Source organism: Eretmochelys imbricata, chromosome 7 (assembly GCF_965152235.1).
Source record: "Eretmochelys imbricata isolate rEreImb1 chromosome 7, rEreImb1.hap1, whole genome shotgun sequence".
Lineage (NCBI taxonomy): Eukaryota > Metazoa > Chordata > Testudines > Cheloniidae > Eretmochelys > Eretmochelys imbricata.
The window spans coordinates 122,349,231-122,361,788 of record NC_135578.1 but is presented as its reverse complement, the minus strand read 5'-3'; the positions used below and the strand labels follow the sequence as shown (position 1 = coordinate 122,361,788).

At 64.5% G+C, this 12,558-nt stretch overlaps 1 protein-coding gene across 1 annotated transcript in view; it reads right to left on the bottom strand.

Annotated features, from left to right (window-relative positions):
• Positions 1-10,466: 10,466 nt before the first annotated feature.
• The window catches only part of SEMA4G (semaphorin 4G), a 56,063-nt gene continuing 53,971 nt past the window's right edge, over positions 10,467-12,558 (bottom strand). Inside the window, exons 15-16 of the mRNA XM_077822019.1 lie at positions 12,446-12,515; positions 10,467-10,810 (exon numbers count right to left, since the gene is read on the bottom strand). The gene's annotated coding sequence lies outside the window, so the exon portion shown is untranslated. The remainder of the gene's footprint in view (positions 10,811-12,445; positions 12,516-12,558) is intronic.

Below are 12,558 nucleotides of genomic sequence, written 5' to 3'. Positions count from 1 at the left end.
CCAGCCCCCACACTCACCTTCACAAAGTCCCGAACTTTTCTCCCATCCCAGCTTTAAGGCCTTGCAGCGTTACCTCCCAGGCCTGGGCCCCTGGTGGGCTGTTCACGGGGGGAATAAACGAAGCGTTTCTTGTTGAGGGGGGTTTCAAGTTCCCAACGGATGTGGTTGTCCCCCCACTTGTCCTCGGGGCATTCCACTGCCAGGCTGTTCCGCCTGATTCTCCACGCTGCCTCGGTGGGTCTGCTGCCGATTTCCTGCAGCAGGAAGCAATGAGCAGCGTTTCTCGCTGTGATGGGGAGATCTGGCAGGCCTTCAGAGCAACGGCTGCCCTCCCCCCCGAAACACGGCCAGACAAGGAGCAAAAATTCAGGTCCTGCTGCAAGGCTGGTGCGGCTCTGGAGAAAACCCGGGGGGGGGGGGGGACCCTGATCTTCAGCCCATGGAATGGGGGAAGGGGTGGACTGCAGGGACCCGGAGTCAGACACAGCCAGGTGGTAGATGGCCAGCTGTTCACCAGGGCTCCCTCAACCCTGGCTGACTGGAAGGTGGGTGGATGAGGGGGCTCTGTCCCAGGGGAAGCCCCCCACGATTGGCCTAAGGTGGGAGGGTGTTTATGCACCTTGGAGGGGATTTCCTGCCAGCGAGGGGCCTGGGCTCAGCAGCCCTGGGGTAGGAGAGTTGGGTTGCTGGCAGAGCAGGATCCGTAGTAGCCAGTTCCTCCCCACGCTGGCCCTGCACCGCGTGGGGTCTCTGTGACCCATTCAGCCCTTGGCCAGTCAGCATGAACAGAGGGGGGGGGGGGCGGTTCTGCCACACAAATGGGGCAGGGGCCACCACCCACCCACCAGCCCTGAGCGGTGCCAAGGACATGGACCCTGCAGTCCCCTCCCGGGCCAGGGCAGGCTGTACCACACTTCCCTGACAGTGGTGGGTGGGGTGCAGCCCCCCCAACCCCTGCTGAAGCACCTGGGACCTGGCTGCTCTCTCCCGGGGAGGGCAGGCCCAGCTCCAGCCAGGACAGGGGCAGTACCGTGGGCTGTATGGCCCAGTAGCCCCTTCCCCAGCCTGTGCTAGCCAGGTGCCTGGCCTCCTCCTGCAGGTGTGGGGGGCAGGGGAAAGGCCAGACAGGGGCTTCACCTCAACAACTAGTAAAGGCCACTGACCGGAGAGCTAGGGGCCTGCTACCCCCCTTATTCTCCCCCCCCACATGATCCCCGCCCCCCCCAGCTGGCACAGGGACGTGCCACCCACCAGCCCATCCACCCCCTGCCCTGTGCTCCCTGCCCCCACAGCCATTCCTGGGCCCAGTGGGGCGGTCATGCCGTGCTGTGCTGGGTCACGCCCCCGTCACCAGCAGGAGGTACCCGCAGGGCCTGAGCATGGCTCTGGGCAGACCCACGCCAACCCCCACCCCCCAGCTCGGTTGGGGGTCCTGGCAGCACCAGCCCAGTCCCCTACTTGAAGGGCAGGCGTCTGGACTAAGCCGCCCGTCTGGCCAATGCTGGCACATCCAGGCCTTCCCTGGCCGCGCCTTCTGTCGCCTGCCTCCCTGGCTAAGGGGGCCCCTGGCTCCTCCGCTCCCCGGGGGCCCCAAACCCCCTTGCCCTGGGAGGAAGCTGGCGGCATCCGACATGGCTAGACAGGGCAGCCCGCAGGGTGAGGGGGTTGGCAGCCCTGGCAGGGTTCCAGGCTCCGGAGCGGGGAGGGCAGGAAGCCCCTGCCAGTTCGTTAGCACAGCCACGGCTTCCAGCACCTCTGCAAGGGGCTGTAGCTCAAACAGCCGGGGCATGGCCCCAATTCCCCCCCCGCTCCCCCGGCTGATCCTCTCACGGGAGAATGGGGCCTTACCGCCCCACTCCCTTAGGCCAATCGCGGGAGGCTGCCCAGCAGCCAGCACGGCTCCCCCTGGGACGGAGCCCCCTCATCCACCCCCCCTTCCAGTCAGCGAGGGTTGGGGGAGCCCTGGTGAACAGCTGGCCATCTACCTCCTGGCTGTGTCTGACTCCGGGTCCCTGCAGTCCACCCCTTCCCCCACTCCATAGGCTTGGGGTGCACACAGAGCCCCTGCCATGGGGCTGGGGAATAGGGGATCCTGGCATGGGGGGAACAGAACCCCGCATGGAAGGGGGGAATGTGGGGAGTTGCTGAGAGCTCCAGCTATAGAGGAGGGAGACTGGGGGGGGCAGTGAGCTCTGAAGTACCCTGCCTCACTAACAGATGTTGACAGCGTCTTTCACCCTGCAGGATCCCCAAGGGCCCCAGAGCACAAACACTCCACCCACTGCTGAAATGCGACCACTTCTGGGGCAGGCCGTGGCTGCCGCTTTTAACACTGCTATGCAGTTTAGGCCAGGAAGCCATGCCGTGCTCGTTCACTGGTGAGGCGGGGTGCAATGGCCTGAGTCAGAGCATGGCCCGGACACCGGGGCTCACCCCCTGTGCCAGTGAGTAGAAGCGATCTTCGGGGTCTTGAGCCTGGCACCAGCAGGTAGCAATCCAGCTCTCCCTTCCTCCTGCCAGCTCTCCTGGCTCCTCAGGCCAGCTTGGGGGGAGGAGGAGGAGAACTTATGCACGAGCTAATCCTTCCTCCCTGCTAATCCTTCCTCCCACCTGCATGGTGCAGAGCAGGCTCAGCCCCAGGTGCGTAAAACCAGCCTTACCAGTGCAGGGCCCCATGTTCTGAGCCGCCTCCTCCCAGCACACACTGCTCCCCTGCCCCCAATCCCTGGGGTTTATAGTCAGCTGGCCCACTCACAGGGCTTGAGAGAGCCAGCCCCTTAACCCTTCCCTGGCTGGGCCTGTGCAGATCAGCCTGGGGCGGGGCAGATTCGGAGCTCAGCTGGGCAGGATGCCCCGGCATGGGGCAGGAGGGGAGCACAGCACCCAGCTCATGTGGGGACACCGATCTCCCAGCGTTGGCATCTCTGCCCCTCACATGGGTGGGTGGGCGGAGGAAGCCACGAACTCCCTTGCGCCCAGACTCCGGCTCTGGGGCTCCTTGTCCCCACTGGGGCCGGGCCAAGGGGTTTCCCCACCCCACACACGCAGGGCCCTCAAGGGCTTAGTCGGCAGCATCCCCAGCACTGGCTCTGGATGGATGCTCCCGGCCGCAGCTCGCAGCCCTTGCTGGGATGGGACCCGCCGGCTAGTCCCTGTTCGGTGGTGTTAAAAGAGCAGCCATGGGTGGCGGTGGGGGGGGCTATGAGGCTGAGATCTTGTTCCCCACCCCTCTGTCCAAGCGTGCACCATCCTTACACCCTGCCACCTTCGGCGCAGTCCCATTGCTGAGGGGTTGAGCTTTTCCCAAGGTTACTAAGGGATCAGTATTTCTGCAAAGTGGAATTTCCTGCACCGATCACCCCCCGGGGCTCCTGGCTCGGCTGATTAAACCCAGCTGTTCCTGCCTGACAACGGCCCGGGGAGAGCAGCAGAGAAATTGAGAGGGGAGCCAGAGTGCCTGGTTCCCGCTGGAGCCTCAGACCCCCCAGCCCGGCTAATCCGTGGCATTGGACGTGCCTTGGAATCTGCTACCGGGATGTGGCCCAGCCGGGGGAGCCAGGGCCTGCACACATGGTCCCCGCCTCGCTCCTCACGTGCGTCCGGCGGCAAGGTCCAAGCACAGGCCTGGGAAGTCCCAGCAGCGAGTCTCTGCCACGCACCCCCCCCCCCCAACACCCCCTTCCCGGACCGCTAGCTTGTGCCGGTGAAAGGCAGTCACGCCCGCCTAAAACTTAGCTGGGCTCTTTGTGACCAGGCCTTTCTGCAGTGTTTGGGCAGCGCCTGGCACGCTGGGGCCCAGTCGGGTTGGCCCCTCGAGGGCCCACGGCACCGGACCCCATAGATCCTAATAGCCGCGAACCGTCCCAGCCCTGTGGCCATGCGGGTGGGGGTGGGGGTCTTGGGCTACCACAAGCAGCCAGGATTAAATTCCTCCATGCCGATGAGGAGCCCTGGGGTGACCCGGTGTGGCTGCTTTCTGGCAGGGCCAGGATCAGACCTTCACAGGGGGCTTTGCCCCATTTCTGCAGGGTTCTCACCCCTTTCTCTGGGCCACACTCTGCTCCGGGATGGGGACTCCCACGGCAAGGGTGAAGCGTTTCCTGCTAGCCAGCTCCCCCAGCTGCCCTCCTGGCCAGGGGGGAGCAGCCAGGCCTCAGGGTTAGCCCCCCCCTCCAAGACCTGGGCTTCTCCACTGAGTCTGGCCATGACACCAAGGGCCAGTCGCCTTCATTGCCCCAAAGGGCTTAGCTAACTGGAAGGGGCTGGGCTCCTTCCCAGCAGCTGATCCCCTGGTGGAGCTGATGGCTCAGCAAAGGGCTTTGCAACTGGGGGGTGATTGGGGGGGGGACACCCATCCCCCCTCAGCTTCAGGCAAGGCAGAGATGGTCCCGGGCAATCTGAGGGGATGGGCAAACAACGGAGACACCTGGCGTAAACCAGCATGGCTGCTGACCCCCCGGCTGCTTGGGCATCCCACCACCCCGGTGCTATCTGGTGTTGAGACACAAAGCAACCAGCTGCCTGGGAATCTCTGCCACTGACTTGCTGGGTGAGCCTGAGCAAGTCCCTGCCCCCTCTGTGCCTCAGTTTCCCTCAAACCTCTCACCTGTTTAGCATGTGAGCTCTTGGGGGCAAGGACTGCCTCGCTCTGTGCCTGTACAGCGCCTGGCACAATGGGGCCGTAATATCAAGGTGCCACCACAAAGTCCTGCTACTGACAGTAATCCTGGGCTGGCCCGTAGTGCCAGAACCCCCTGGGAATTGCAGCACTGATCAGTAGGTGTGAACACGCTTTGAAAAGGAGGGGCAGGATCATTTGCTCTATGTTACAGATGGGGAAACGGAGGCACTGGGTGTGCGGGGGAGGGACTTGATCCAGCTCACGCAGTGATTCAGCAGCAGAGCCAGGAAGAGAACCCAGGCGTCCTGCCTCCTCGTCCTACACCCCGAAGAAGGAAGCTCTGTCATTTTTTTGGTGGCTGCTAACCCCGGCTGTGAAGGCGCTCCTCTCTAGAGCAGGGCGCAGTCTAATGCCAATGCCCAGCTGAAGGCCTCACAAGCGCAGACCTTAACAAAGCTGCTGGGGGGGGGGGTGCCCCAGCTCCGACAGCACCGTGATTGAACCCACATTGCTATGGGCTGGCATTGTAACAGCTTGACCTAACACCCCCCTCCCCCCCCCGCCATTAGCTGCTCCAGAAACTTCAGCTCCTCGCTGGTCTGTCACACCCAGCTGTGGGGCACTGTTCAGGAGGTGGCGGGTCTAGGGCCAGCTGCTGTCAGGGCTGAATGAGGTAGGTTGCCAGGGCCAGAGAGTGGGAGGGCTCACTGGCTGGCTGGGAAGCTCTCCCCATCCAAGGGCGGGGGCTTGCCCGTGCCGGCGTTGGGCCAAAGGGTGATGGGCCAGGAGAGGAGCCTTTCTTGAGCCTGGTCTCAGCCTGGCCAACCCTTAGGGTTCAAAGATCACGAGGCTGGCTTAAAACCATCAGCCTCTGAAAACTCCCCTTGTGCCAGAAGGGGCCGATGGCTGCCGGCTGCGGGAGTCTTGGGCCCAACCCATCCCAGCCGTCGGGAAAGCCACGGTGCGGCCAAGCATCCTGCTCAGCAGACAGCACCTCACGCCCCTTCATGGGGATAGACCAGCTGCAGGCGCTGGCTGGGCCACCCGCAGTAACAGACTGTGGGTGCGTCCGCACTGAGCCCCGTGGGCGAAGGCCAGTCCCTGGAGGGCAGTTGGAGACTGTGGGTGTGGCAGCTGTGAGTGTGTCCCCGATGGGAAGCAGACCATGGCTTTTTGGGCACAGAGCTGGTAGAAGGGCAGGCGTGGGGGTTTCTTAGACAGGGACTGGCCATCTGCTGTTCACTTGTCCAGAGAAGCAGGCCGGGGTCACTATACAAGTTTACACCAAGAACACCCCTGATTCATATGGTCACTGTCTCAGCGTAATGGAAGCAACCCAGTGAACCTCTGGATTTTGACCCCCCAGGTGGGATAAAAGGGGCACCCCTAATACATTCAAGGGGTGTTTTCTTTGCCTTTTGGCTTCGGCCCTTTCAGTCACACTTGGGTCCCGTTTTCGGTGAGAGTCTCTCCTAATCACGGGACTCCTGGAGCTGGGGCTTTAGGAGAAGCACCAAATATGAACATTGGCAACGCTGTTCTGGTGAACCTTTGTGCACTAGGAGCTGAGCGGAGGCCACTACCCATGGCACGAGGGCCACCAGCCAGGTGGTAACAGATCCCAGCCATTCCAGAGAAAACGCCCAACCCAATCCTGTGCATGGAGCTCCCAGCAGCTGAGGGGCAGTTGGGCTGGGATCCTGCTTCCCTCTCCTGACCCCAAGCCTCACACCTAGAACTCCCCTCAGCATCAGAGCAGAACCGTACACCTTGGGCTGGGTTCAGCCTATGAGGTCAAAGAAGCCAGATACCACGGTGATGGGCACAGTCTCAGAATCTGAATAGGAGTGAGGTGCCAGCTGGTGGCCAGATCCTCAGCTGGTGCTAATCAGCACAATTCCAGTGAGGACAACGCAGCTGAGCCCGTCTCCACCAGCAGAGTTCACTGTCATTGTTAACCCTTGAAACTACTGAGGGCACTTAGACATTATAGTGCCGGGGGCTCATACCAGTAGCTAAGAGCCACATACTGCCCTCTTATACTGTAGCAGAGACGGTCCAATGGACCCACATGGGGTGACCCCGGGGCTGTCCCAGTACAATGGCCAGAGAGAGCTCTCTGATGCCAAATGGGTTCCCTGGTTTGAATCTGGAGGGTCTGCAGTGCCCTAATGAACGGTGCCTCTTTACCCTCGCAGCTCTGCCCCCACCTCAGCGGTGCCACACACTAGCAGAGAATGGACCCCCGAGACCAGATTCACACCACACTGGCTCATTCAGACAGATCTAGGTTTATTGAGCAGCTAGGGGCAGAGGCAACCAGACGCAAGGTGCTATACGCTGCTGCTTTGACTGTCCATGGTGGAATGTCACTGAGGACAAGGCAGGCCGCTGGGCAGCCAGGTTGGTACATAGGGTTTAGATCAAGCCATCCTGGAGACGAGGTGCTTCCATTATGCAGGGCTCCAGCCCTGCTCCTTCCCAGGGGATCAGCCACGGATTCAGCCCCGACCATGCTGATTCCTCCCTCCCTTTCCCATTCCAGGAACCGGGTGCCAAGGCTGGCCGACAATCTGCCCTGGAGCAGGGCTCGAGAACTCCCCTGGCACGCAAACACAGCCCTGGGTCTGTGCTGTGCTCCCCGAGCCATGCTGACCGGGGCCTTTCCCAGGCATGGCTGGGGAATAGGCAAGGCCCAGCAATGCTGGGGTGCGGGGTACAGCACCAGCCTTACCAACCCCGCAGCAACAGCCTGGGACGGCTACAGCAGCACCTGGGGCCACTGCTGTCAGATCACCAGTCGGCTCGTTCTACATTTCTACCACGCTGTCCCAATGCTGGAAACCTCCCTCCCCGCACCTCCCAACAGCAGGGAGGGAGAAATTACCCTTGCTTTATGGAGGGGAAACTGAGGCTCAGAGAGGGAAGGTGACTTGCCCAAGGTCAGCCAGTGAGTCAGTGGCAGAGCTGCGAATAGGCCCCAGGCATCCTGACTTCCAGTCCCCTCCCCGAGCTGGGAATAGGACCCAGATATCCTGACTCACAATCTGCTGCTGCTATCACTGACCCAGACACCCTCCCACTTGAAATATTTTCCACACGAGGGACGTTCTGTACACGTCTCTCCTCCCCTCCTTCCGCCCCCCATTCCCATGCACTGAGCCTGGCATAGCCAGGTCTAGGATGGCCGGCAGCATGGCAGGCCAGCGGGGGACAGCCTGAGCCACGCAGACTCAGCGACATTATTGCCCCAGGCAAAGCACCACCCAGCCCTTCCTCCACTCATCTGGGGCAGTGCATCCCCTGGAGCTCACAGAGATCCACATCAGTGGGGCAGGGCCTGGGGGTGCCAGTGAGGGAACCCTCGAAGAGCACAGCCTTCCCCTGTGATTGTATGGAGAGGCAGGCAGGAGGGCGATGCGGAGGTGGGGAGCCCCATCGCCTGGGCCATTTAAAGCTAGAGCAGGCAGGTGCTCAGAGACCACAGGAGCGGGCAGCCTGGCAGCCCCTCACAGGCCTGGCGCAGTTGCTTCGGGGGGGGGGGGCCTGTCGTGCCCTGGCCAGACAGAAGAACCACCTCTGTTGCTCACTTCCATGAGGAACCACGGCCTGACCCCAACTCCAGCTCTCCAACCCCAGGGCTGCGGTCCGCGTGCTCGGGGTGCCCACTCCACGCAGAGGGAGAGGTGGGGGGCAGGAAGGCAGACGCTGCTTGATGCTGCCCCTGATGCTGCAAACGAGGATTGGGGGAGGATGCACGGGACATCCACAGCTCCCATCTGCCTCTAGGGGCTGGCCCACAGGCTAAGAGCCAGCTTGTTTGCTCTGCCAGAGCAGTCTCAGGCTGGGTGGGGAGAGGAAGATCCACCCACCCTGAGAGCTCGCCCACAGCTGGGAGCGGTGGAGCCGTGGGGGTGTTTGCCCAGCAGACCTGTCTGCATACACCTCCGCTGCTCTGGTTACAAGGTGGTGGGTGCGGGGGGGGAATGCTTGTTCGGGAGCTGTCTGCTTCCAGCCACAGCAGGGTTTCGAAGCGGCTTCGTGGGTGGTCTCTCCCCCCCTCCCCAGAACACCAGGGCAGCCTGGTAACGGAGCGAAGGCCAAAGTCAATTAGCCGGGGAGAGCTGGTGCCGAACTCCCACGGCGAGACAGCCTGCGAAGCCTCCCGAGGAGGAGAGCGGGCCGGGGCTCTGCCAGCCTGTGGGAACGGTGCCCCGAGGGACTCAGAGCCAGCCCCATCGCTTGGGCCCCTTCCCACCGCGCTGGCTGGGCAGGGGGCGCGGCCGGCCTGGTCTCTCCGTGGCTGCGATGTTCAGGAGACGACGCGGAAACTCGCGCTGCCTAGCGGGCTGGCCAGATACCACCGGAGCCGGGGGTGTGCGCCTTGCCTTAGCCACGCAGTCTCTCTCTCGCTCGCCAGGACGCTCGCGGCCACCTGCCGGCGGCCGCTCGGGGGCCGACTGTCCCTGCGCTTGAAGCGACGGTCGTCGCCCGCCGTTCCCAAGCCGCGCTGGAGGCCCGGGCGCCGAGTGCTCGTGAGCGAAGCAGTCACTTCGCACGGCCGGGGTGAAGCCGCGGCCGAGCGGGGACGGACGGAGGAGGCGGTGGAGCTCAGCTGGGAGCCGGCCTCTCTCGGGACAGCCGAGCGCCGTCCCGGGCGGCGTAACGATAAGCGGAGCAGGGGGGCCGTCTCTGGCGTGTGTCGCACACCCGCACGCTCCGGGGGTCCGTGGCTGGGATAAACCCAGGCGGCGGGCACAGGGCTTCGGCACCGGCGGGGGCCAGAACTCGGAGCTTGTGCTCCCCAAACACCCCCTGCAAGGGGTCCCCGTGGCGGCAGGCGTGCTCGCGAGCAGGTACGGTCGCGTGGCGTGTCTGCCATTCCAGGGCGCGGAGCTGGGCGTGTGCACCCACCCCCACAGCAGGGCCTGTCACGATGCCCTCCCCTGCCCAGCTAGGCAGGGGGCGCTGGGGCCGGATGGGCAGGCAGGGGGCGCCGGGGCGGGAAAGACCCAGGAGGCAGACAAGGGAAGCCAAGGGGAGCTGGAATCCGGGACCGGCGCCTGCTCCCCGCTACACCAGAGTTACCCGGGCGCCTGCACTGGGAGAGGGCACAGGATGGGGCCCTCCCCTGGCTGTGAGGACGAAGGAGGCTGTTTGGTTAAGTGCCACGTCACCCTGCCCCCTCACCTGCCCCGTCCTCTGTGCTGAGCCTGGCTCCTGGGGTCTTGGTCCCCAACGGCCGGGGGGGCCTGGCAATGGGAGGGCACTGCCACAGGCAAGGGGTGACCCCCACACGCACCACTCCACGGCCACGCTGCCGTGACCCCCACACGCACCACTCCACAGCCACGCTGCCGTGACCCCCCACACGCACCACTCCACGGCCACGCTGCCGTGACCCCCACACGCACCACTCCACAGCCACGCTGCCGTGACCCCCCACACGCACCACTCCACAGCCACTCTGCCGTGACCCCCCACACGCACCACTCCACAGCCACTCTGCCGTGACCCCCCACAAGCACCACTCCACGGCCATGCTGCCGTGACCTCCCACACGCACCACTCCACGGCCACGCTGCCGTGACCTCCCACACGGACCACTCCACGGCTACGCTGCCGTGACCCCCCACACGCACCACTCCACGGCCACGCTGCCGTGACCCCCCCCACGCACCACTCCACGGCCACGCTGCCGTGACCCCCCACAGGCACCACTCCACGGCCACGCTGCCGTGAACCCCACACGGACCACTCCATAGCCACTCTGCCGTGACCCCCCACAAGCACCACTCCACGGCTACACTGCTGTGACCCCCCACAAGCACCACTCCATGGCCACGCTGCCGTGACCACCCACATGGACCACTCCATGGCCACGCTGCCGTGACCACCCACACGGACCACTCCACGGCCACGCTGCCGTGACCACCCACACGTACCCCTACGCATTCACTCTGCAGGGCCTGTCTGCCCACTCTCTGCCCCACGACCTGGCTGCAGCCTGGCATCGCTAGGATAGCTCCGGGCTACTCTTGCTGGCGATGGAGGGGCCAGGCACAGCTCGCTCCCCACCACGTCAGGCTGTGTTGAAAGCCGGCGTCCCCCAGCCCTGCGCTCCGGCCTGTGGCGGTGGAGCCAGCCCCTTCACGGCCACGTCGGCGTTCTGCACAGACTAACGGGCTCCTGCTGAGAGACAGACAAGGGCTGGTGTAAGGCATTTGCACAGAATGTGCAGCAGGGTCCCCAGCCCCAGCTACACCCCCCTGCACCCCCTGAGCTGAGACATCCCCTGCATCCCCCAAGCAGAACAGGGATGCCCCCTTGCACCCCCTAAGCGGAGCGGGACACCCCCTGCACTGGGAAATGCCGTTCAGTTCCACCCGTAAAACCAGCTGGGTTCACCAGCTCCAGCTCCAGGGCCCGGTCTGGCCCCAGCCCTTCTCCTCAGGAGCCGGGTTCGGGCTATGGCACCGGACCCTTGCCATCAGCTGCCGGTTCCTGGCTGGCTGGGCACGTCCTGGCAGTGCTGCCCTGACACCACCCTGGCCCCCGTGCCCCGTCGCCGGTGCCTTTCCCTCTCCGTCATTTCTGCACCCCCCCCCGCCACGCCGGACACGGCCTGCCAAACCTGTCCCTCCCCCTGCCTGTGGGATGGGCACCGGCGCCAGGAGGCGGGCAGTGGGAAGCCGGCCGGGGCAGGTGGGAGAGAAACCGACAGCCACGCCCGCGGGGGCAGCCTAAGCAGGGCCGGGGCAGGGTGTCGGGAAGTGGAGGGGAGACCCCCCCCCGGCATGCTGGCTTGCTGAGAGCAGCAGCCATGGCTGCTTGGCAGGTGGAACTCTGCCCTCCGATGCAGATGGCAGAGAGTTGTCATCAGATGCCTATCACCCGGGCAGCTCAGTGCCAGCCAGGGCCCCGCGCTGCTAGGAGGTGGCTGGAGAGACGTAAAACAGCCCCTCAGCTTGCGGGCACGACAGCTCCCCTGGCAGGCGGGGGGTGCCGGCCCTGGCGTCCCGGCCGAATTCCAGCAGGGGTGATTACATCCCCTGCCTCGGGGTCTCGTGACTGGAATCTGCAATTGGGCGGCCTGGCCTGTCCCGAATGCCGAGCGGTGCGGCCCTGCTGCTAAAGGAGGCCAGGGCCCAGGGATTTGCAAAGAGCTGTGGGGGTGGTTCCTGGAGAGGGGGGCATGCGGAGGCAGGTTGCTATGGGGAGCAGCTGAGGACGGGGCCGTGGGTCTGGCTTCTGTCCCCCGAGCCGCTCGGTCTGGCCTAGCCTTTCTGGCCTGGAGAAGGGGGAGCCCAGCCGCCCCGGATCAGCGATGGGACAAAGTGATTCGTTAATGGGCTGGAGGGAAAGGGCCTTGTTCAGCACAGGGCCCCGGGGGAGGCTGGGGGTCTGCAAACCCGACCTGGCCAGACCCAGCTGCAGGAGGGGGCTGGAACCAGCCCAGCTGCCCGGCCCGAGGCAGGGGGGCGCTGCGCTGGAAGGGCTCAGTGCAGCCAGGTGGGATGCGGGCTCAACCCCATCGGCAGGAGCTGGGCGACAGCCTAGCCTGGCACTGATGGGCCGCACTGCTCCCGTCTCCTCCTCCAGCCCTCGCCTTGTCCCCACTGCTCAACGGCTCCTGACCCACTCCTGTCTGGTGCCTGGACTCTGCCAGCTCCAGCTGCCTGCTCCCTTGCCCGCCCTCCACCAGTGCCACCCCGAGGTGCCCACCCCCGAGTCCCTGCAGACGGGCTCCCCTTGCCATGTGCTCAGCTCTCCAGGCAGGGACCGACCTGCCGAGCCCCTCTTCAGCGCTCGCATGGATCCTACCTTTCCAGCTCTCCTCCGCGCCGGGTTCCCCGTCTCTGTCTCTCGGCCCAGCGGGTCCCAGGGGCCATGTCTGTGGCACAGGAAATGGGGGGCACTGCATCTTCCTTCCAGGC